Here is a 23,571-nt window from a genome sequence, read left to right as displayed (position 1 = left end):
ATTAATTTTAATGATTCGATAAAAAAAATCAATATACAGTTCAAGAAGCAGTTAGTTTGGTTTTTGTATTTCCATAGTTGTCATTAGATATTTGGGATAGTAAAATGGTATTTATATAGAAAAAAAAAGGGGAAGAGTTTTAATTTGAATAAAACCCTAATCTTTATCTCTAAATAAAACTTAGGGGGATAAAGGTCATTTTGAGCTTATCCATGCTTAAAAAAAGAGAAAGGAGTTTTAATATTAATCAAAGTCCGATTCTATCTCATAATTCGGATTTAAAAGAAAAAATATATAAATTTTAAATTTGAGTTAAAAAAAATTAAATTTAAAAACAAATAATAATAATAAAAAAATAAAAAAATAAAAAATAAAAATAAAAACATAAAACATAAATATTCGGATAATGCTAATGAAAATCTGGATATTTGAAAACAAAAAAAAAATCTTTTGGTTAAAAAAATAATAACAATATTGTGGGCCCGGATCTTTTAGGGAGAGAAGAGGCATGTAGGGATAGGGGGAAGGAGCCTAGGAGGGCATTTTTCTTCTTAATGGTTGCCAAAAAAAAATAATAAAAATAAAAAATCAGCATGGAAAGGCATGAAGAACAAATGTTCTCTTCCATGGTGGGACCGGGGGTTAAAAAAAAAAGAAAGAAAAAATGAGCATTACCATGCATGGATGAGAGGCTTCTTCCTTTGATGGTGGGACCCATATGAAAAAAAAATGAGAGACATGGAGGGAGATGATCCAGCCATCCATCCCATATGCATCATCTTTGACGCCGACGAGCATCACATCAACGACCACATCTTCTGCACCCTTTTCATCTACAACTACTGTGATCTTGGTGAGGTTCTCCACCGTATCCACAAGGAAGTCACCATTACACGCACCAAAGTGAGGCCGACATTGGAAAAGTCATTGAAGTCGTTCAATATGCATGGGACTTGGCAAGAAAATCCTATTGTGAAAATGAAGGCGAAGAAGGATCCCGTGGAGATGCCCGACAATGGTGATGTCCCCTTCACACATGCCAAGCAAAGAAACATTCATAAGCCTTGAGAAGTTCATCACTTCAAGAAGGTAGATGATCATATAAAATCTCATACAAATATATATATATATATATATATATATATGTATATAAGCATGTTCTGATTTGGTTCGATCCATGCAAGATGCCATGAAAAAAAAAATCTTCATTTTAATGAGGTAGATGAAATTTCATACAAAGACGTACTTACATATATATATATCCCAGTTGTTAATCCCATGCAAAATGCCGTACGAAAAAATGTCATTTTCTAGTTGTACACCCTATGCCCATGCCATAAAAAAAAAATAAAAAAAATCTTTTATTAATAATGCTAGTTTTTTTTGTGAGACACATCCCTCTGCATATTTTGTCTTTAAATCATGGACATAGACAAGAGTATATGCATGCTATTCATTTTTCACTCGCTGTGAATTCCATCGTTATAGAAGAAAAGAAGAAGAGAGAGAAAAGGAAAATTTTGAGGACACATGTGCAAAATTGTAAAAATGTGTGAAAATACGAAAGCTTGAGGGTTTAACTGCAAAAGCCATGAAAATATGAAAGTTTGAGAGTTTATTTGCAAAATTTTATAAAATGTGAAAAAATGTGAAAAGATAGAGGGTCTAAATGCAAAAACAAAAAAAGAAGGTTTTAGCAAAGGGGTATTTTTGGTAATTTCACAAGACCCCCTTAAGCTTACTGTGATGTCTAATGCATGTCGACTGCTCTCTTTTGGGAGGGCCTCTTCATTGCCTCTTAACAGTCACGGAAGCGGATGGGCTATTGAAGATCTTTTTAAAACTCTCTTTGAGCTCTTGGACCCGGTTTGAGGCCATTGACTCTTTTTGGAGTGATGACAAATCACTTTGAGTTGATGGACCCTGTTTGAGACCATTAACTCTCTTAGAAGTGATAAAAAATTCCAAAACCCTTAAAACTCTCTTTGAGATGATGGACCCTGTTTGAGGCCATTGACTCTCTTTCGAGTGATAAAAAAAATTCCAAAACCCATAAAACTCTCCTTGAGCTCATGGACTCCGTTTGAGGCCATTGACTCTCTTTCGAGTGATGAAAAATTCCAAAACCCATAAAACTCTCTTTGAGCTCATGGACCTTGTTTGAGGTCATTGACTCTTTTGAGTGATGAAAAAAATTCCAAAACCCATAAAACTCTTTTTTTGAGCTCATGGACCCTATTTGAGCTCATTGCCTCTATTAGGAGTGATGAAAAAAATTCTAAAACCATAAAACTCTCTTTGAGCTCATGGACCCTATTTGAGGCCATTGACTCACTTAGGAGTGGTGAAAAATTACAAAACCCATAAAACCCTTTTTGAGCTCATGGACCCGGTTTGAGACCATTGACTCTCTTTGAAGTGATGACAAATCTCTTTGAGCTGATGGACCCTGTTTGAGGCCATTAACTCTCTTAGGAGTGATAAAAAATTCCAAAACCCTTAAAACTCTCTTTGAGCTGATGGACCCTGTTTGAGGCCATTGACTCTCTTTCGAGTGACGAAAAATTCCAAAACCCTTAAAACTCTTCTTGAGCTCATGGACCCTGTTTGAGGCCATTGACTCTCTCTCGAGTAATGAAACATTCCAAAAACCCTTAAAACCCTCTTTGAGGTCATGGACTCTGTTTGAGGCCATTGACTCACTTAGAAGGGATGAAAAATTTCAAAACCCATAAAATTCTTTTTTGAGCTCATGGACCCTTTTTGAGGCCATTGACTCTCTTTAGAGTGACAAATAAATTTTAAGACCTTCAAAAGCGAAGCATTCTAAAACAAAAAAAAAGAAGAAAAAAAAAAATCAAAATCAAGGCATTAAAAAAATGATGAATCGATAGATGAGCTCAACAACCTCAAGATTACAGTGTTGAAGAGTTCACAAGTTGCAAAAAGTTTCACAATCCTAAAGGCCGAAGCTTATGAAAAGTCAAATGAAGTTCCAAATCAAATCAAAGAATGCATATTCAACAAATGAACCCAACAACCTCAAGGATGAAGAGTTGAAGAGTTCATAAGTTGTAAAAAGTTTCACAAGCATAAAAGCCGAAGTTCATGAAAAGCCAAACCATATTTGTGATTCCTCAATGCAGAGAATCTATAACTTAAAGTCCAGATCAAATTCAAGACAAACTCAAAACATCCAAGATAAACGAGCTCAACAACCTCAGAGTTGAAGCGTTGAGGAGTTCATAAGTTGCACAAAAGTTTCACAAGCCCAAGAGCCGAAGCTTATGGAAAGTCAAGTCAAGTTCCAAATCAAATCCAAGATACAAAAGATCAAATGTCCAAGTTTCAAGTTTCAAATAAATCAATAAATGAGCTCAACGACCTCAAGGATGAAGAGTTGAAGAGTTCACAAGTTGTAAAAAGCTTCACAAGCATAAAAGCCGAAGCTCATGAAAAGTCAAACCAAGTTTGTGATTCATCAATACAAAGAATCCACAACTTGAAATCCAAATCAAAGTTTAAGATACATAATCAAATTCCCAAGGAGCAAGTTCAAAGTCTAAGACCCAAGTTTCAAGTTTCAAACAAATCAACAAATGAGCTCAACAACATCAAAGTTGAAGTGTTGAAGAGTTCACAAGTTGCAAAAAGTTTCACAAGCCTAAAGGCCGAAGCTTATGAAAAATCAAATAAAGTTCCAAATCAAATCAAAGAATTCAAATTCAATAAATGAACCCAACAACCTCAAGGATGAAGAGTTGAAGAGGTCACAAGTTACAAAAAGCCTCACAAGCCTGAAGGCCGAAGCTTATAAAAAAAATCAAATCAAGTTCCAAATCAAATTCAACATGATAACTGAAAAGTCCAAGTTCCAAGTTTCAAACAAGTCAACAAATGAGTTCAACGACCTCAAAGCTAAGGCGTTGAAGAGTCACAAGTTGCAAAAAAAAAAGCTTCACAAGCATGACAGTCGAAGCTTATGAAAGTCAAACCAAGTTTGTGATTTATCAACATAGGGAATCCACAGCTTGAAATCCAAATTAAATCTAAGATGCAAAATCAAAGATCCAAGGTCCAAATAAATCAGCAAATGAGCTCAATAACCTCAAGGATAAAGCGTTGGAGAGTTCACAAGTTGTAAATAGCTTCACAAGTATGAAAGCTGAAGCTTATGAAAAATCAAATCAAGTTCAAAATAAAAAATCTAAGATGGAAAAGGTCAAATGTCAAAGATCTAAGTTTCAAGTTTGAAATGAATCAACAAATGAGCTCAACAATCTCAAAGTTAAATTGTTGAAGAGTTCACAAGTTGCAAAAAGCCTTACAAGCCTGAAGGCCGAAGCTTATAAAAAAATCAAATTAGGTTCCAAATCAAATTCAAAATGCAAACTGAAAAGTCCAAGTTCCAAGTTTCAAACAAGTCAACAAATGAGTTCAACAACCTCAAAGCTAAGGCGTTGAAGAGTTCACAAGTTACAAAAAAAAGCTCCACAAGCATGATAGCCGAAGCTCATGAAAAGTCAAACCAAGTTTGTGATTCATCAACATAGGGAATCCACATCTTCAAATCCAAATCAAAATCTAAGATGCAAAATCAAAGATCCAAGTCTCAAATAAATCAACAAATGAGCTCAACGACCTCAAGGATAAAGCATTGGAGAGTTCACAAGTTGCAAAGAGCTTCACAAGCATGAAAGCCGAAGCTTATGAAAAATCAAATCAAGTTTTAAATCAAATCCAAGATGTAAGTTCAAAGTCCAAGTTCCAAGTTCCAAGTTCCAAATAAATCAACAAATGAGCTCAACAACCTCAAAGTTAAAGTGTTGGAGAGTTCACAAGTTGCAAAAATGTTTCACAAGCCTGAAGGCCGAAGTTTATAAAGAATCAAATCAAGTTCCAAATCAAGTCCAAGATACAAATCCAAATATCCAAGATACAACTTCATAAGTTTCTAAGTCATGTTCAAGATGCATATTTCGACCGTTGACGAAGACCAAAAGTCAACAAAAGTCAAAGCGCAATTTTCGGCGAAATAGTCGGAAGGAGATAAAAGGCTACAATTATTGTTGTGTCAAGATGACTAAATTCCAAATTTCTTGTACTTTTAACGAAGACTATGAATTCATGAATAAAAAATTATTTGTCAGAATTTGTTTCTTTCTTCACACTTATTTTCTTAATCGGAGGTTCCTGTGACAATGTCCAGGGTAATTAACATTAGGGGCTTGCCCCTAATGGAAGTCATGAACCCATAATCCTTGAAGTCTACAAAATATTAAAATTTGATTTGTGATCCATGCTTTTTATCCGGTCAATCCTAATCAAAGGCCGGGTAAAAAGAAAGGAGCCCACAAATGGCTTTTGTATTAACAATCATCTTCATTATTTAGGAAGTATTTAAGAAGAGAATAAATTGTTATTTATTAAGACTCACTATCCACCCAATTGCTATATTTTTTATTTGCTCATTATCTTCATAATTTTCTATCCAAATCTAGCTTGATATAGCTTGAGCTAACTTGCCACTCTTTGGTTAAAGGCAGGCTATAACAATCAATGAATGTTGATGCACCAGGTAATTTTGGCAGTTTCTTTCTGGTGATGTATTCTGCCCGCTATATCATACATACATGCAATCGATGTGAGTTTGATATATATATATATATATATATAAAGTGTGAAACTATTGAATATTTAGTTTAATGATTAACGTGATGGCCGTGCGATTCTTTATTTGTATCATTGTGTATCGATTGAGTGTTCTTGATCTTCATGTTCTTCAAAGATGATTACATTCTCATTCTCATGAGATTTGTTTTCGTGTTGTTTTTATTAGTACTGTTTCTGAAGGCCAACCTACATCTGGCAATCTAATTTCTGTTGATATAGTATTATTTGTTGATAATGATATATCATCAAATAGTCCAATTGGATAAGAGCTTTGCACTTAAGTAGTAGTAAAAGAAAGAAAGATGGAATGTCTAGGTGACATGTGTGACCCAAGATCAAGATGATTGGTGAATATTTGGTTATTTGTGCATAAAAAAACTAACTTTGTGTCCTTATCCTATTTATCTACAGTTAATGTCACAAAAAAATATACAAATGTATGCTTTCCTATGGGCTTATATTAAGCTTACCTTTTATACTTAATTTGATGAGTGAATTCAGCACTAAGGTGTATGTTCTTGTTTTAGATTGCTCTTTGTGTCACTTGAGGTTCTTCCATTCATTGATATTCATTTTGTAGTTTAATGCATTAATTCACAGTCAAAGTCATAGAGTAACATTTATAGACCTTGTGGAGGAAAAGGAAGTTATCAGAGATTTATTTAATCAGCTGTGTCTTGCATGGCAACACCAAAGTGAAGATCGGCTAACTAAGGTAAATAGCACTGAATGGTGATCTAATGTTTTCCTTTATTTTTCGTTGAAGTAAGTTTATCAAAATATTTTCAAAATACTCATCACTGACATATTGCCTATTTCACCCTAAAATCTATAAAGATGAAGTTATTATCTGTCTAAGAAAAAAAATATTCTTTTGAAGAAGTTTGTCGCACAATAGACTATACTTGGTCCATATTTTGCCAATCACATGAAAATGAAAGTAATTAACTAAAACATTTCCTTACAAGAAGTAGAAGCCACATGAAAAGCAAACAAAAAACCAACTCCAACAAACAGAGTTCTATTGACAATTAGAGGCATATCAGATGGAGATTTCGCACCATTGAAAAGAAACATGGAGCTGCTGACACCTTCTTTAAATGCTTTGTCAATTAATTTTTTTTTTTTAAAGCTTAATATGAACCTTATCAGTCATATATAAGATATAAGATAGCACCATATTAGAAGCCTACAAATTGCATGTGTGTTTTCAGTTGGGACAAGGTAACTTGATACTAGAAAACACCCATAACCCGGTGTTTCAGCTTGATTTTTTTTAATGAGAAAGTATTATTATTATTATTATTATTATTATTATTATTATTATTATTATTATGTTTGCATAAAGTTTATAAGATAGTTTTTATATGTTTTGTTTTTCCTCAGGTTTGCATAAAGACTTTGGTCTAAAATTTTATTTTGTTTTTTTGGCATATAATTGAGTTGATCTGATTAGACTTGATTTTTTTCCCCAAATTTGAGAGTAAGCAGGATTAGAATTTTCAACATCATGTTTAGACTTGAAAATGAGTCTTTTTCATAATATAATTAGAGTTGGGAATGAATATATATATATAATTTAAATTTTTTTTTATTTTTAGAGAATGTCCAGCCGTATATTTTTTCCATATTAAATGTTTTTTTAATTATTTATAGCAATTATATTATGTAAGGTAGTGTGTTTATAATGGTATGAGTGGAAAGGTATTTCATAGAAAAATAGAAAAGAGATAGAAGAGGTAGAAGAAGTTTGGGTTGCCTTGCAAGTACAATTTACTACAGAGCTTGATATTCAAGGGCAAGTTCACTCTAAAGAATCTCTTACCTCATAACCTTGTAGCGTAGATTTAATAAGTCAATCTACTTCAGAAGGTAACACTGAAAGATAAGCTATTGTACGTTGATGTCTATATGCCACTGACTCATATAGTGATGAGTATGAATACTCGAGATTTCAACTCCATACTAGAATGGGAATTAAGAAACATTTATATGGAGTTATTTTATTTAGAGAGTAGACATATGGCTCAGATTAGAAGAAGATATGGATTTTTTGAGGACTTAACAACAAGATATGATGATGCTCAAATAGTCCTATTATATTGTGTTGCAATGGAACGATGTAATCATGAAAGATAGTATCGGAGACATTAAGGGATTTAAGAGTTTGTATATATTTGTTTTTTTACTTTTATATTTAATATGTGAAATATAAATGTTAGCTCATACTTATATTTTAGATGTTTTGTAAAATGTATTAACTAATAAGACTATGTTTTTATTTGGCTAATTTTTTCCGATTTGCATTCATGATTAATCATTGTTTATTAGTATTAAATATTATCAGTTCATGTACTGCTATATCATCCAAACAAAATTTTATCTTATTACATGTAATAGTGAATTTGTTCCATCTTATTTTAAAAGCTCCATCAAAGGACAAAACTTTTGCCATTATGCTCTGGAATATCTTTACACTTCAATGACTTACAGAAGTTGAGAAAATAATACTATATATATATATAATTTTCCAATGAAGGAAATTACATGACATGACGAATGGTTATTTTGGGGACACTAATAGAAAAACAAATTCAAAGTTTCAAGTTGTTGCAATTACGAGCATGAATGAAAGGATGTAAGGCAACCTTTATTTCTTATATTCTAATCATAAATAGTAAGTGTCACGTGAAAGTTAGTTCCATATATAGAAATCAAAAGAGTTAAAATGTTATGATAATTAACAACTCATTTAAGCAAGCATGCATATGGGTACTCAGTGATCAATCAATCATTCAATTGTAGGATTACACGGTTTGGTATTATTACATTTTCTTAACCACAAGTCATATGCACATTATTCAATATTTAGGTTGAACAATAAAAAAAACACACACATTATTTAAATTTAAATTATATATATATATATATATATATAAATTTAACCACAAGTCATATGGACATTATTTTCTAAATTTAAATTCAATTATTTTTTATTATGGTAACAATGGTTTTAACATTTCATTTTGATAATGTTCTGCCTACATCTGTGATGCACAAATGTATTGTTTATTATATTTCTATGTTATAGGTTTTCATGTTCTTGAAACCTAAGTTTACAGTAGGGAGAATTTGCTATGCAAGTTTGTGGTAAACTTGCCAAAGTTGATGTTTTGACCCTTTTATATCATGTGCCACTGTAATATTTAGCAAACCTATACTATTAGAGTTGTTTCTTAGTTGTTGTTCATTGTTCATTTGATTTTTTTTTTTTTTTTAGCCTCTCTAAAAGCTTCTATTAGTCTTCATCATCCTTAATTCTATGCTCTACTACATCTTAATTAGTTGGCATACGTTTTGGAGCGTTGTTTTACAATATGATAGTTACTAGCCATTGATCTTAACATCCCAAGGAAGCAAAGAAACTAGGAGATCGGAATTGCCAAATTGAAGATACTAAGAAGCTCTTTGATAATTTCTATTTTGATAATATTCCAACTAGTTATGATGCCCAGATGTGTTGTTTATTTTATTCCTCTACACAAACTAGTAGTGTGAGTAAATCCCATATTTTATTGCCGACAACTTGGCTAATATTTCTATTCAACAAATCTATAAAGGGGATGATATAGAATGGTTATTTCCTCTTCTTCAGGATTCTAGCAAGAGACTTTTAGTCTTTACTACGTGCAAACCTTACATTGTAGGGTTTCATGTTCTTAAAACCTAGAGGTGCAAACTGGGTCGTGCCGGCCCGAGCCCGGCACGGCCCAGCACGAGTTGGGCGTGCACGGCACGGCACGGCCGGCTACGATGCCGGGCCGGTGGCACGGCCCATATCTCGGGCCGTGCCGAGCCACACTGGTGGCCCGCGGGCGGCACGGCCCGCGGCCCGCCTGGGCTGGGCTGGCCCAGCACGCGAGCTGCCCAGCACGGCCCGCCACTAGCCGTTGCGGGCCGGCCCGGCACGACCCGCCGATTTTTATTTTTTTGTATTTGTTTCCCCAACTAATTTAAATATTGGAAAATGACATTTGTAGCTCCTTTAACAACTATAAAACGGCTAGTTTTTAAGGCTATTTTAGACTTTAAAATATAATTACTTTTTTACCCTTTTTAACAACAATAAACGGCTAGTTGTTCTCATAGTTTTTAAATAAATGGCAATTTTTTTCCTATATCTATTTGTAATTTATTTTTAGTTTATCTCTATTTTTTCTATGTAATTTTATTTTCTAATATTATGTTAAATTTAAAAAAGTTTATCTTTTTTGTATTCATGTAAATTAAAATTTTCTGCATATTTTTTAATTATTTTTTCTATAGTCTTTATGTGTTGTATATTTTTTACAATCAAGAAACTTATATTTTATGATATTTAGATTTTTTTAAAAAAAATTCCATATTTTTAGTATTTTTTTAAAAGTATTTTTTTACAATTTTTTTACAATATTTTTAAAGAATTTAAATAATTTAATATTAAAAAGCGGGCCGGCCGTCCGGCCAGACGCACTCGACCAGTGGCTCGGGCGATGCCATGGGGTGGGCCGACCCCCCTTGTACGGTGGGCCGTGCCGGCCCGGCACGATTGCAAGTCGGGCCGGCCCATCTTGCACCTCTATTGAAACCTAAGTTTATAGCAGGGAGAATTTGCTATGAAAGTTTGTGGTGAAATTAGCAAAGTTGATAGTTTTCATCCTTTTATATCACCTGTCGTTGTAATATTTAGCAGACCTGAAAATTTAAAATATCATTTTAAAAAAAAATTGGTTTGAGTTGATTTATAATTTTTTAAAAAAAAAACAAATACTAATCAAATAAAAAATTTAATGGAAAAGGATTACAAATATTCAGTAAATTTTTTTTAAAACAAAATTGCAAATCTCTATAATTTTGTTTATATTCTAAAAATCTCCCATTTAACAAGTTGCAAATTCAAACAAGAACACAAGTTGTAAATTCAAACATAACTCTTCCAAAGTTGCTTAATAGTATAAACCGAGTGATTCCAAAACTAATGAATAAAAAATTTTTAAAAAAATCAGGCTCATGAAGGTCGTTTTCTTTGGACAACATGAGCAAAAGCTAAAACCACAACCTAACTTACAAATTGCACTGACTTAAAAGAAATAAGGAGGATTAAAAAACAAGTCCTGGTTCTTCAGCTACATTCTCAATCCAATGAGGGAGATCAAGTTCCTTATGAAATAGTGAAAACTCTGTGTTATATCGTGCGTGCATCGCTAGCCGATCAGTGAATACATTTGCATTTTTGGAAACAGCACAGACCCTAGCTGATTGGGCTTTACTCAGCCAAAACCTAATTGGATGAATGTCACCAAAAAACCTCCAAGCTGTAACAAGATCAGGGTTCCTCAGCATTTCAATCAAAGCAGTACAATAAGAAAACACCCAGTTAGGTTTCAAATTCATTTTAAAGCATTGTTGAATAGCTGCAAACCTCGCCTTGGCCGCCCGGAGAAGTTCGCCTCACCTTCGACCCCAATGTTCGGCCGGTCTATGTGCCAGTGTGTTACTCCCCACCTCATTGTGAGGATGATGTGGAGGAATTTTGATCCTCTGACGACGAGGAGGAAGAAGTTGGTGTGTTGTCGGCATTTTTGGACCTCATGCTTGGGGACAAAGAGGGTTCGTTGAGTAAGATACAGACGGAGGTTGGATTGGGAATCTCTTCGAGTGAGTCGCTGATGGTGGTAGAGCCTTGCTCCCACAGTGACCATGGTACCCCTTTGGGTGAACGGCCGACGGTGGCCGAGCTTCGCCTCGGTGGAAATCTTGGAAGTGCTCGGTTTGTTGGTGACGAGGCTAAGAAGGATGCTTGCCCCGCTTTGGATGAGCCTTGCTCCCATTCTGGAGGGCATGTTGGTATAACGGAAGATTATCCGAAAGTGGTAGAGCTTGGCTCCCACATTGGCGAAGGCGAGCTCTGCTATTGTACTGGTGGACAAGGTAGCGTGGCAGAGATAATCTCGGCGAATAGGAAGGATGACTCCAGGGTTGGTGATGTTAAGCACTGGTTGTGTGTTCCCTGAGATGGCACGTTTGTAAAGAAGATGATGGAGACTCGTCCGGTGAGCAGAGCTCCCGGGGTCTCTCCGATGATGGGACAGGAGATCCGTCTGGTGAGCTCTACTCCCGGGGTCTTCTCAAGAACCTCGAAGGTGGCGCCTTCTCATGATTCGGTCTCTGACGACCGCAGTGGGGGTGAGGAGGTTCTTGACTCGGTAAGAGTTTCGATCTATACCAAATCCACTCGTGAGGTTAACCGAGATGCCAATGGGAAAACAACATTTGAACCTCAATTTTGCGCGGTAGACAAGGAGGAGAAAGTGCAACCAGTTTTTAGACTTGATGAGAGACAAGATTCCGGTGTGCGGCGATCTCGTAGCCATCCTCAACGGATCCGTCCAGTGAGCTCTGCTCTCGGGGTCTCGAGTAGTTCAAAGGAGAATGTGACGGCCTGCCCGATGAGCTTCGCCCCTGAGATCATGCTGAAGGAAAACCTTGAATCCCAGCTGGAGAGCGCTGCTCCCAGGGATTCCGATGACTCGCAGAGAGACTCAAATGTTCAAAAATGGGCATCGCTTCGAACTGATGGTCAGTTGCCTCCTTGCCGGCCTAATGAACACATGCAGTTATCCTCCAATAAGTTGAAGTCGGTTGGCACGAATCGGGAGGCATGCAATGCCCCAGGAAAAGGCAACGTTGTCGACTATGCATTGATTGAGGTTGCTATCAAAATAGGATGCATGGAATCTGCATGTAGACTTTTGGCAAATCCCACCTTAATATGTGGTAGATTTTATGAGCAACTATTGACTTCGAAAGCTACGGCACATGACTCAACTCCACCATTGGTCACCTTGGTGATTGTGGACTATTTAAGCTTGGTGGAATCAATTGAGATTAGTGGACGTTCTTCTTTTGGGCTGGGATTATTGATAAGATATTTTGAGATTGGTTCCTTGATAAGATGTCAAGAGGATCTGGTGGTTTTTGAGGTATGGTTATCTTTTGGGCTGGGCCCATTGGCTCCAATCTTTGAGCTCGAATGTTCTTTGATTAGGCAGCTTGGTGAGGTTTTTGTGCACCGGGTCTTAGGCCCATTAGAAAATATGGTTGCCCTTCCGGGTGATGTTGCTTGGGACCCATCAACTAAGAAGTTAACCCAAGCGTTCTTGGGGCCTCGCTCTTTGAAGACATTTGGTGCTTCCGCAGCTGAGAAGGTGCAAGTGCTGAACATATGCTAGGCCATCAGTTGGAGCGTTGGGTGGAAGGCACCCTTTCTTCCTCGGGTTTTTGTGGTGGTCATGTTTGATCTATTTTGTTTGGTTGCTGGGCCACTTTTAGCGGGCCAAGGTCTTTGTTGGTGTGTTTGTTTTTCTCTGCCTACTCTTCCCGGTAGCTTGTAGTGTCGGTTTTCTTTTTAATGAAAGTGGTTTATCCACCTTTTCAACATCACCTTGGCTTCAGCATGTAAACTCGACTCAGCTTGAACAACCAAACTACTTGCACAAACAATATAATTTGGGTGGGTTATGATAGCAAATCCCAGACCACTATCCAGAGATGAATTCACCCATGAAGCATCACTAAAGATAGCGGTCTGGCATGGAATGAGATCATTATTACACAAGCTAGTATAGGAATCCTCCCTTTCACTACAATATCTCCAAGTGAGCTCTGCTGCCTTTTGGAAGATCTTGACAAAATTTGGAGCCCCCTGCTTAAAACTGAGATAACACCTTGTACTCCAAATAAGCCAACCACAGTTTGCTATAAGAGCTTTGATTTTGAGGTTCCCAAGTCTAGAGTTGAAATTTTGTAAAATCCACTCCCCAGTAGTGAATCCTTGTCTTAAGTGAATATCAACATCTTCAACTTCATTTAAGAACATCCAGCATATCTTAGCTTTGCCATACTCCCACAGAATATGTTCTTCAGATTCCACTATTAAATCACAGAAGAGACAATTTTTCAGGGATCCCACATTAATCCTATTTAAATAACCAAAGGTTGGAAGTCTCCCATGAAATTAACTCTCTCCACAAGAAAAATTCGACCTTGGATGCAAGTTTGAGTCTCCATAGAGACAACCAACCTTGCCAAATATCCTTGTCCTCCAAAGTATGGCTACAATGATCATACACCACACAAACAACCTTACTATTATTGGACGAAAGGTAGCAGACCCACTTTCTAGGCAGATTCCCATCAATATGAATTTTAGAGATACCCTCCCAATCTAACTGATTTTCCAAGAGCTGAGAGATAGCATGAGGACCTAATCTCTTTTAAAATCAGAAATACCACAACTTTCAAAATTCACACTTAACCGACGGTTATGAGGTGTGTTAGAAAAATTATTCAATTAATGGTACAATGAGTCCATGAATACCACAAGTGTATGGGTCATCAAGTAATACCTCATGGGTGAGTACGAGGGTCATATTTCCCAAGGAACAGTGAGAGGCTCCAATTACTTCCTTTTCGCTTAATCAATAGCCTACATGTTTACAATGTTTCTTTAGTCTACTTCTACAATTATTAGACAATACAATTGGAAGAAGTTAGATGGTTATATGGCAGTTATCTTGATTATTTCTTATGATAGGAATTGAATATGACAATCAAATTCTAGAATTGGACTGGGGGAATTTTAAGGCTTACTAGTCCCAATCTACTGGCAACTAGGTCTAAATCATTAGGAACTTAAGATGGAATCTCTTCCTAGCCTAGCCTCCTATGTTTGCCTTAACTACAAGAATTCCTCTAAAAGAGACAAATCAAACCCTAAGCCTAAGGGGCAATTAATCCCTAATCCAGAAACCTAGCTATGCCTAATCTCTTAGAGCATGCATAGATCTAACATGGAATGTGTGTTCTAATGCAGGGGCATATCTTCCTCATCCACATTAACAAAAATAACATTCAAGAAACATGCAATGAATCACATAAACTACAAAGATTTATTGGATTTAACAATCAAGATTCATATACAATAATCATGGAAGCTAGCATACAATTCCCCTTGAATTGGGTTCTTATAGATCACAAATAAAGATATTAATAAAGACAAAACCATAAGACCAAAGAATACTGTTAAAAAAATCCTAAACTAACTTCTTCCAATAGGCCTACGAAGGTTGAGGTTGAGAGTATCCTAAGATTGAGAAGACGGCGCCGAATCTAGCGCGCTCTCCTCTAATGATGAACATTGACTCTCCCTTGGAAAACTCACCGAAATCTGCTAAAATATGGATGAAAGCCATCTCCAGCCACTCAAATTTTTGGAACTTCTGTTGCTCTACCTTATTCAGTAAAAGAATCTCCCCGAAATCAGAAAACCTAGGGTATATATAGGATTAAGTTCGCCACGGCCTCACCAAGGGCATTGTGATGCAAGTGGTGAGTAAGTTGTTGCTCGGGCTCCAAGTCACGTTCTAGCATGGCTTCCCCGACATTGTGTGGATGGATCATGACCGTGAGGGGTTCACAACGACTGTTATAAGGTTGTTGTGGCTTCTGTGTTGCTCCCAATGATTCCACACTGTCACAACTTGATAATGGCAATGTTAAGTGTGGACAACGACCGTGGTGAGATGTCACCACGGCCGTTGTGAGTCATGGTGAAGCTCTAATTCAGCAATTTGGTCCATTTTGCTTCAAAACACCCCCGAGTTTGCTTCTTTTTTCCTAAAATAGAAATAAAGGCCGTTGTAAAAAAAAAAAAATTGTACTAATTAGGTTCTAATCATGCCGAATTACATGGCGAATGCAATGTAAACGATACAAAAAATATAAAGTTTATAGCACTTATCAACACTCATATTAACAAAAGTCGACTTACGATTTAGAGGAAGCTCAAAAATCTAAGGGTCAATACAAATATTGGTATCAGCAGGGTTACAAGAGTTGACCCCAACATTATGCCGAATGATTTTAGAAACTTTGCAAATAGCTTTTTAAAAAACTAGAAGCTTTGGAAAAAAAAATTTAATTCCAAGGATCAAATTGCACATATTTTAAACCGAAAATATCATCCCAAAGTTTGTTGGTACCAATCAAAATTCAAAAGACATTTTTGACCATAAGAGCAATTCTAACATGTTTAAGATTCTGGATTCTCAAACCACCCTAAGATTTCACAAGTGTAGTATTATTCCAAGCTATATTATAGACTCCACTACCATTGCTACCCCTAGATCAAAATAAACACCTAACCAATTTGGTAATTTGATTCAGGATGGAGTCCGGGACAAAACAGTAGGATAAGGCATAACTAGGGATGCTAAAGAGAGAACTATTAATAAGAGTGACTTCACCAGCATAAGAAAGGGGGAAGTGAATTCAAGAGCTAACAAAATTACTAGCTTTATCAATCAACCCTTGATAATGTCCAAGAGGGAGTCTTTTGGGAGAGATGAGGGCCCCCAAATATTTTAAAGGAAACATACCAACTTTCATGTTGAGAATTCTGCTAATACTCATGCAAATGGTTCTATTTAGCCAAGAAAGTAAATAGCAAACATTTTGGCATTTGGTTTTTGACCAGTGAGGCCACCATAAATACTCAAACCTAAAAGACATGACCTAGCCACCGCCCTAGAGGCTATGGTGATTATAATGAGATCCTTCGCTAAGAGAAAATGATTAAAATTCAATCTCAATCTACTATCAAACCCAAGAATGTAATCCCTATTCAGAGCAAAGTTCAATATGCTAGATTAGTTCTAGGAAACCAAAATGAAAAGATAGGGTGATAAAGGATCACCTGCCTAAGTCCCCATACAAGCCTTGATCCACAATGAGGGTTTAACATTGATAAGAAAAGAGAAACTGCTAGATGTAAGGCAAGCCCTAATCCAATCAACCCAAATTTCAGGGAAATTCATTTTTCTAAGGGTAGCAATAATAGCGGAACAATCTAGGCAATCATAAGCTTTTTTGATGTCAACCTTGACCATCATCCTAGGCATGGAATGGGTATCATTCTCTAAAGAATTAGCGACCTCTTGAATAGCTAAAATGTTATCTTCAAAAGATTTACCAGCAAGAAAACCATTTTGCTCAGGACCAATAAGGTTGGAAATGACTCTCTTAAGCCAATTAGTTGAGATTTTGGAAATCAATTTGAAGGTTGTACATGAGGCCGTGTGAGAACAAACAAAAAGAAAGATAAGGGGATCATTGGAAAAACTCAAAAGAACCCTCTTTTCTCTAATTCCAATCTTTTATAACTTATCTCCCCATTTGTTTTAAAAGCTTCACTATGAACATGCCACATCCTCTGCCCTACAAATGAAGAAAGCGAAGTGGGTGTTTCCATAGGTTTTGAATGAGAGGATCCCCATAATTTTTTTTAAGGGTGCAATATTTAATTCAAACCTAATTTAATTAAAAAATTGTTATGGATGTCAAGATCCATAGCTAATCATTCAAGCATGGTATGGAATATCTAGATCCATTCTTGGTATCCAAGCTTCATTTCTTGGTCTTTGACTATTATAAGTTATAACACCATATATGTTGTTCATTATATATCCTCATCCAATCAAGAAGACAATTGGGTAGAGGTCTACAAATTACTCATTGGGATCGAAAATTCTAGGGTTTGCTGGATTTTGGCAAGATTGGAGTACAAATTTTAATTTAGTTTCTTCTTTTTGTGCTTTGTTTTTTAAAATAAAAAAGGTATTGAAAATTTCATAAATTAGTGAAGAAACCAAGTTTGAGTTTGTAATCCATTCAAGTTTTTTTCTTAAAATTATTATTCATTTGTAATCTATTATATTATATTATGCTTCTATTTTTCTCTTTTATTTTTTCCCATTCCTTTATTTTTATTTTTTATTTTTTTGGTTTGTTTTAATAGTTCTTATTGTTGTTCATACATGTATATAAAAATAATTATGTTTATTTTTTTATTTTATTATTTTATTTTTATTTCTAAGATTTTTGAGTTTTTAAAAATTATATATATGTGTGTGTGTGCAATGCATTGGTCACTCCTAAAAATATTTAGTTGCTAGATTGGTTTTGTTATTTTATTTTTCTTCTTAACATAATACTTTAATGTGAAATTAAAAATCATAAGATAATAATAGCAAAATTAATTTTACTAGAGACAAATCATAACCCTACATTTAATACTATCGTTAAAATTTGTTTAAAAAACAAAAAAAAAATGAAGAATCTATGATTGATTGTATATTGTGCACATCAGATCATATCTGCTGTGCTTTGACTAATTTGCATACATCTGAAAATTTTAATATTTCTCACAACTCCTACTCTTCAATTGATCTCAATTCAAATATTAATAAAATATTAGAAAATAATAAATTCAAATGTTTGTTCTTGATCATATATGAAAATTTTTTATGTTGCTAAAAATTATTTCTCTTTTAATAGCTAGAATGTAGCCAAAATTTTGTAAATTTTAATATTTAATTAAATTTATCCAATATATATATATATACTTATAGCTTTTAATTAGTTATTTGTTGTCATATGTTGTGAAGAGTATGGAGTTAATAATAAGCATTTGTTTTTACAATTGGTATGATATCACAATGCAATTGTTATACAATAATTCAACAAGATACATTTCAAAAATAAATTGTATAACAAAATAATTAATCAAAGTTCATGAAATTAGTGCTTTTTAAAAAAAATAATTCTCCCCCTCATTATCAATTTTCTTCTCATCATTACATTACATATAATCATTAATAACAGCCATCTAATGCAACAAAAAAAATTACCCATTTTGTTAAACATTTAACAAGATATTTATTTATTTATTAATTAAAAAATTTACAAATCTAAACCAAATCTGCTCTTCTTTTAAGAAGATCCGACAAAAGCATCATTGATATCTCTTACTAAAGATGTAAAATTATAATATAAAAAATGCATTTGAAGAATTATATCAATAATTAGAGAAGAACAACCCAAACCAACCATCTCTCTCTATATATATGTATTTGTGCAATATTTGTTCATATCCCAATAAAAAAAAAAAACAACAACAACAACAACAATAACAACAAACCACCTGATAGAACTAGAGTAATCTTCCCTAATAACACTCCATCATCACTGCCCTAGATCTAATGTGGTATATAATCCCTCCAATGTTCGTAAATTTTAATCCATCCAAGATCCTCTTTTGCTCATCATTCCTTACTATTATTGTTTAATAGTTAACCAATTGTTTATTTAGCGGTGAAAATGCATATCATTCTTGCAGTTTTAAGTTATACTTTATTATTATGCTCATGTCTCCCACTTAATATATAATATATATTTAATGCAATTTGTAGTGTTAGAATGGCAAAAGAAAAAAGAGAGAATGAGTGTATCCAAATTCTAGCCAATTTGTGTTTTTTGTGGTAGTAGCCTAGGGAAGAAAAAAAGTTACCAGGAAACTGCCATTGATCTTACCAAAGAACTAGTTTTGCTTCTTTCTTTTAGTTTATTCTTATTTCTCTTTTCATCGCTTTCTCTTCTTTTCTATCTTTTTCTCTGTTGTTGTTCTTAAAAATGAATTAATGAATGAAGATATTTGAAATAACTTGGCAAATGTTGGTCCTTCAGGTGATGAAAAACATTGATTTGGTATATGAGAGGAGATAATATTGGATTAATGGGCTTGATTTTTCAAACTGTCTTTAATGGTAGAAGGCATGTTCTTGGGTATGGTTTATGATTTTTTTAAAAAAAAAAGTTATTGAAAGTCCATTCATTTAATAAAAAACTTCTTAAGATATTAACCAAATCTTTTATCCATCTACTCCGTGTGATTCCCAAGGCTCTAATGGGTAAAAAGGTATGGAAATAATTCATTTTTTTTAAATTACAAACTCTTCAAAAACAAAAACTCAAACCAAAGATATCAATGGTTATTTTTTTATAAATTATTTTTCTTTAATATTTGATTTTTTTTTGTTTTTATTGTCTAATCACTGCGTCACTTTAGGAGAAGTAAAACTAGTTGCAAATATGCATCAAAGAAAAGTAGAGATGAGCAAACATTTTGATGCCTTTATTGCTATGCATGGTTAGAGTATGACCTACATTTCCAATCTCTCAATATTGCACATAAATCAAACTCATTTCCTCATTTGCATCACCTAAAATGCACAAAAACTAACTTCTTTCGACTATTTAGTATATGGCCCTACTAGACCTTTACCCATTTATCATTGTTTCATTTTCTTATCACTCTTTTATCACTCATTATTCACAAAATCACAAATCCTCTCACTAATCATTATATTTTTATTTTCTTGAAGTAAATAACAAAAAACACACAGAAATAGACTCATTTCAATTTTAATTATGATGCAGGAGGTTATGGCACTCATGAGAAACTTTTTGAAGTGATTACTTGGGCACAATTAGGCATACATAACAAGCTGGTAATTTGATTCCAATGGTACACATATACAATTAAAATTATGAAAAGAACATGACTAACTTATTCTTTATTCAGGTTGGATTGCTAAACATTGATGGCTACTATAACTCATTGCTTTCTTTCATTGACCAAGCTATAGAGGAGGGTTTCATCAAGCCAAGTGCAAGGCATATCATTGTCTCCGTTTCAAATGCAAAGGAGCTAATTGAGAAACTCGAAGTAATATTTACAATTTTTTGAATAATATTTAGTACGTGTTATTTTTTGACAATTATTATTGATTGCTTAGAATTCTACTGAAGTTACACAACTGCTATCCATGTCATGAAGAAGTTGCACTAAAAATAAATTGGAACTCTGAGCAACTCGAACAATCCCAAATCAATGAAATTTATATTTAGATATAAAGATATTATTAAGAACAAGACAAATTTGGCCCGCTGAAAACTTCAACCTATGTTTGTAACTTTCTATCATGATAAATGTTGACTTGAGTATCAAATTCATGGCATTATGATTTAGTATGAAATTCAAAAATAAAATAAATAGTGCATTAATGAAATACAAAATGCAACACAAAAAAAAAAAACCTTTAAATACAGAAAAAAAAGGGTTCATGTGAACAAGCCTTACAGCAAAATTTTCTTGCATATCAGTATAGCACACTAGAAAACTAAAAACCCTTAAAAATACTAAGTTGACTACAAATGCTTCTTGAGTTAGCCATGATTTTAGCACAAAAGAGATTCAAATTTTATATAACTATAATACTTGCATATCAATTAATAAATACAAAATGAAATGCATGACAAGCTTATTTAGTATGGTTATTATTGAGAATTTAATCTAACACTAAATTATTCTATGCATGACTTAGTATAGAATAATTATTTTTATATCATCTCAAATAACATATTCACTTGACTTCCTTAGAAAAAAAATTCATTAATATGTTGTTCTTTCACAGGTCAAAAATACACTACAAATGAGAATTGAGACAAAAAAAAAATACTTACAAGCAATGCTCAAAAAAGCAGACGAAAATATCAACATTAATATGAACAATACAAATATAGAGATTACAAGAACCCAAGTTGCAAATTCAAACATAACTCTTCCAAACTTACTTGAGAGTATAAATCAAGTGGGTGAATCCAATCACAACTCAACTTTCCTACCATGAATGTAAAAAAAAATAAATAAACTATGTTGTAATTTATTCATGAATGAATAAATTCCTTACTAAATATATGGATTTTTTTTCAAACTTTCTGTATATCTTCTAAACTGTTAGAGTAATAATATTACTTATTCTATTGTATACTCTATGCATGTACCCTTGAGTATACATATTCCTTTATACATCCTTCTTGTATATATTGGGGCTGGTTTCACTCCAATGAACACATTCATTCTTTCTCTCATATTATATTTATCATGGAATCAGACGCCTGCCGACCTCCGCCGTGTATTTATTAGCTCTCCGACAAGCTTTGTTTTGCTGGACCTTGTTTCCTCCGGTCTTTATTGGCTCTCTAATGAGCTTTGCCTCGTCAAACCTTTGTTTTGTTCCGTTCAGTCCTATTAGCTACCACAAGAGCCTTGTATCATCACCGGCACCTTATTCTGACCGATTGCTCTTCGACGACGGTTGTTTGCTCTCAGACCATAATCCCCGACGAGTGTTGTTCTACTCTCAGACCGTGATCTCCGTTAAGTTTCACTCCGACGAGCTTTGTTATGATCCTTTGCTTTGATCTGATCCTTTGCTCTCCGTTAAGTTGTTCTGATCCTTGACTTGATATCCGACGAGCGATGTTCTGATCCTTTCCTTTGCTTTGACACCCCACCATGATCTACTACTTGTGTTCCTTGTAGCGCCGCCTTGTGACTCGTCACCGACAAGCTTCTTAGCCGTGATCCACAGCCACAACCAACCTTTCATCCGGCGAGTCAACATCCAAAACCCTTTTTTTTCTTTGATTCCCCGACAGGCGTGCATCCTTTCAGCACCTTAATTAAGTTCCAATCATTTGTTTTATCCTTTTGTTTAGATTCTTTTATTATCCTTAACAGTATCTATTATTTATATATATATATATATAACACAAAAAAAACAAAAAACAAAAAAAAATCGAGATTTGATTCTGTATTATTTAAATCTAGTATTATTTAAATATATTATTATCTAATTATATTATTTCAATATAGTATTATTTAAACATATCTTATATTATTTACTAACATCTACTATTATTTAACTATATCTTAAAAAAACAAAAACAAAACAAAATAAACAAAAAAACAAACAAACAAACAAACAAACAATCAAACAAAAAAAAATGGCATCATCTTCCTCCACTCCTTATTTCCTAGCTCTAGTTGACATCAAATTAAATGGTTCCAATTTTAGAGAATGGTTTACTACCGTTCGCATTGCTTTACTCGGTATAGATTTACTTGGCCATGTTGACAGTACCTCTTTCCAACCTTCCACCCCCGATGCATCATAGACACTTGTTGATTGCTGTACCATGACTATTATCTGTCAGTCTTGTGAGATTGATGTTCGTATGAAAATTGGACATGGGAACACCTACGCCATATGTTTGAGCATTCCAACTCTGCTCGTCAGTATGTATGTTAGTGATCTGCGGTCCTTGTGGCGACAGATTGATTCATTGGAGGAGTCCACTTGCCTAAAATGCACATGTTGTAAAAGTCTCACTCAGTCTAGCCAAATACTTTTTGATGCGCCTTCGTCCTAATTTTGAGGCTGTTCGCAGTCAACTGCTCAATCGAGACCCTCTTCCATCATTTGACGATGTCATTCGTATTATTATTGCTGAAGAAACTCGTCTTAGCACATTATCTCCACGGCTTATCCCTACAAACATAGTTCTTGATGTGGTCTCTCCACGTTCCACTAGAGTACCCTCCAGCCCTTCTATACCACCAGCTCTTACTTCATCGACCTCTTCTCAGTCTTCTGTTATCTGTCACTACTACAAATGTTCTGGTCATATGAAGAATCAGTGTCTAAAGCTACAGCAACGATAGCATCAATCATCATCACAGTCTCGCCCTCCGTCTCGATCTCTTGCTTCCTCTCCTCATGCTGCCTCTGTCTCGGCTTCAGATTCTCCTGATATTCTTTCTCAGGTTACTCAGTTGACTGAACAGGTTCATGCTATGTAGCGCACTTTACCCTCTAGTGTTTCCTCTGCTATGTCTGTTGCCTCTGGTATGTCTTCCTCCTCCTGGATTTTAGATTATGGTGCCACTCATCATATGACTGTTGATACCTCTAGCCTAGTCTCTACTACTATGCCTCATACCTTTTCCAGTGTTTGCACTACTGATGGGAGCCTTCATCCTGTCACACAGTGTGGTCGTTTTCAGTCCAATTCATTTGACATTCCTGACGCCCATCATGTCCCTGGCTTAGCTCT

The 23,571-nt window shown here is 34.6% G+C and overlaps 1 pseudogene; it reads left to right on the top strand.

Moving 5' to 3' along the window:
- The first annotated feature begins 19,051 nt into the window (after positions 1-19,051).
- LOC120273138 lies at positions 19,052-23,179 on the top strand (annotated as a pseudogene).
- The last annotated feature ends 392 nt before the right edge of the window (positions 23,180-23,571 follow it).

Source organism: Dioscorea cayenensis, chromosome 12 (assembly GCF_009730915.1).
Source record: "Dioscorea cayenensis subsp. rotundata cultivar TDr96_F1 chromosome 12, TDr96_F1_v2_PseudoChromosome.rev07_lg8_w22 25.fasta, whole genome shotgun sequence".
Taxonomy (NCBI): Eukaryota; Viridiplantae; Streptophyta; class Magnoliopsida; order Dioscoreales; family Dioscoreaceae; genus Dioscorea; species Dioscorea cayenensis.
This window is presented reverse-complemented; position numbering and strand designations above follow the sequence as displayed.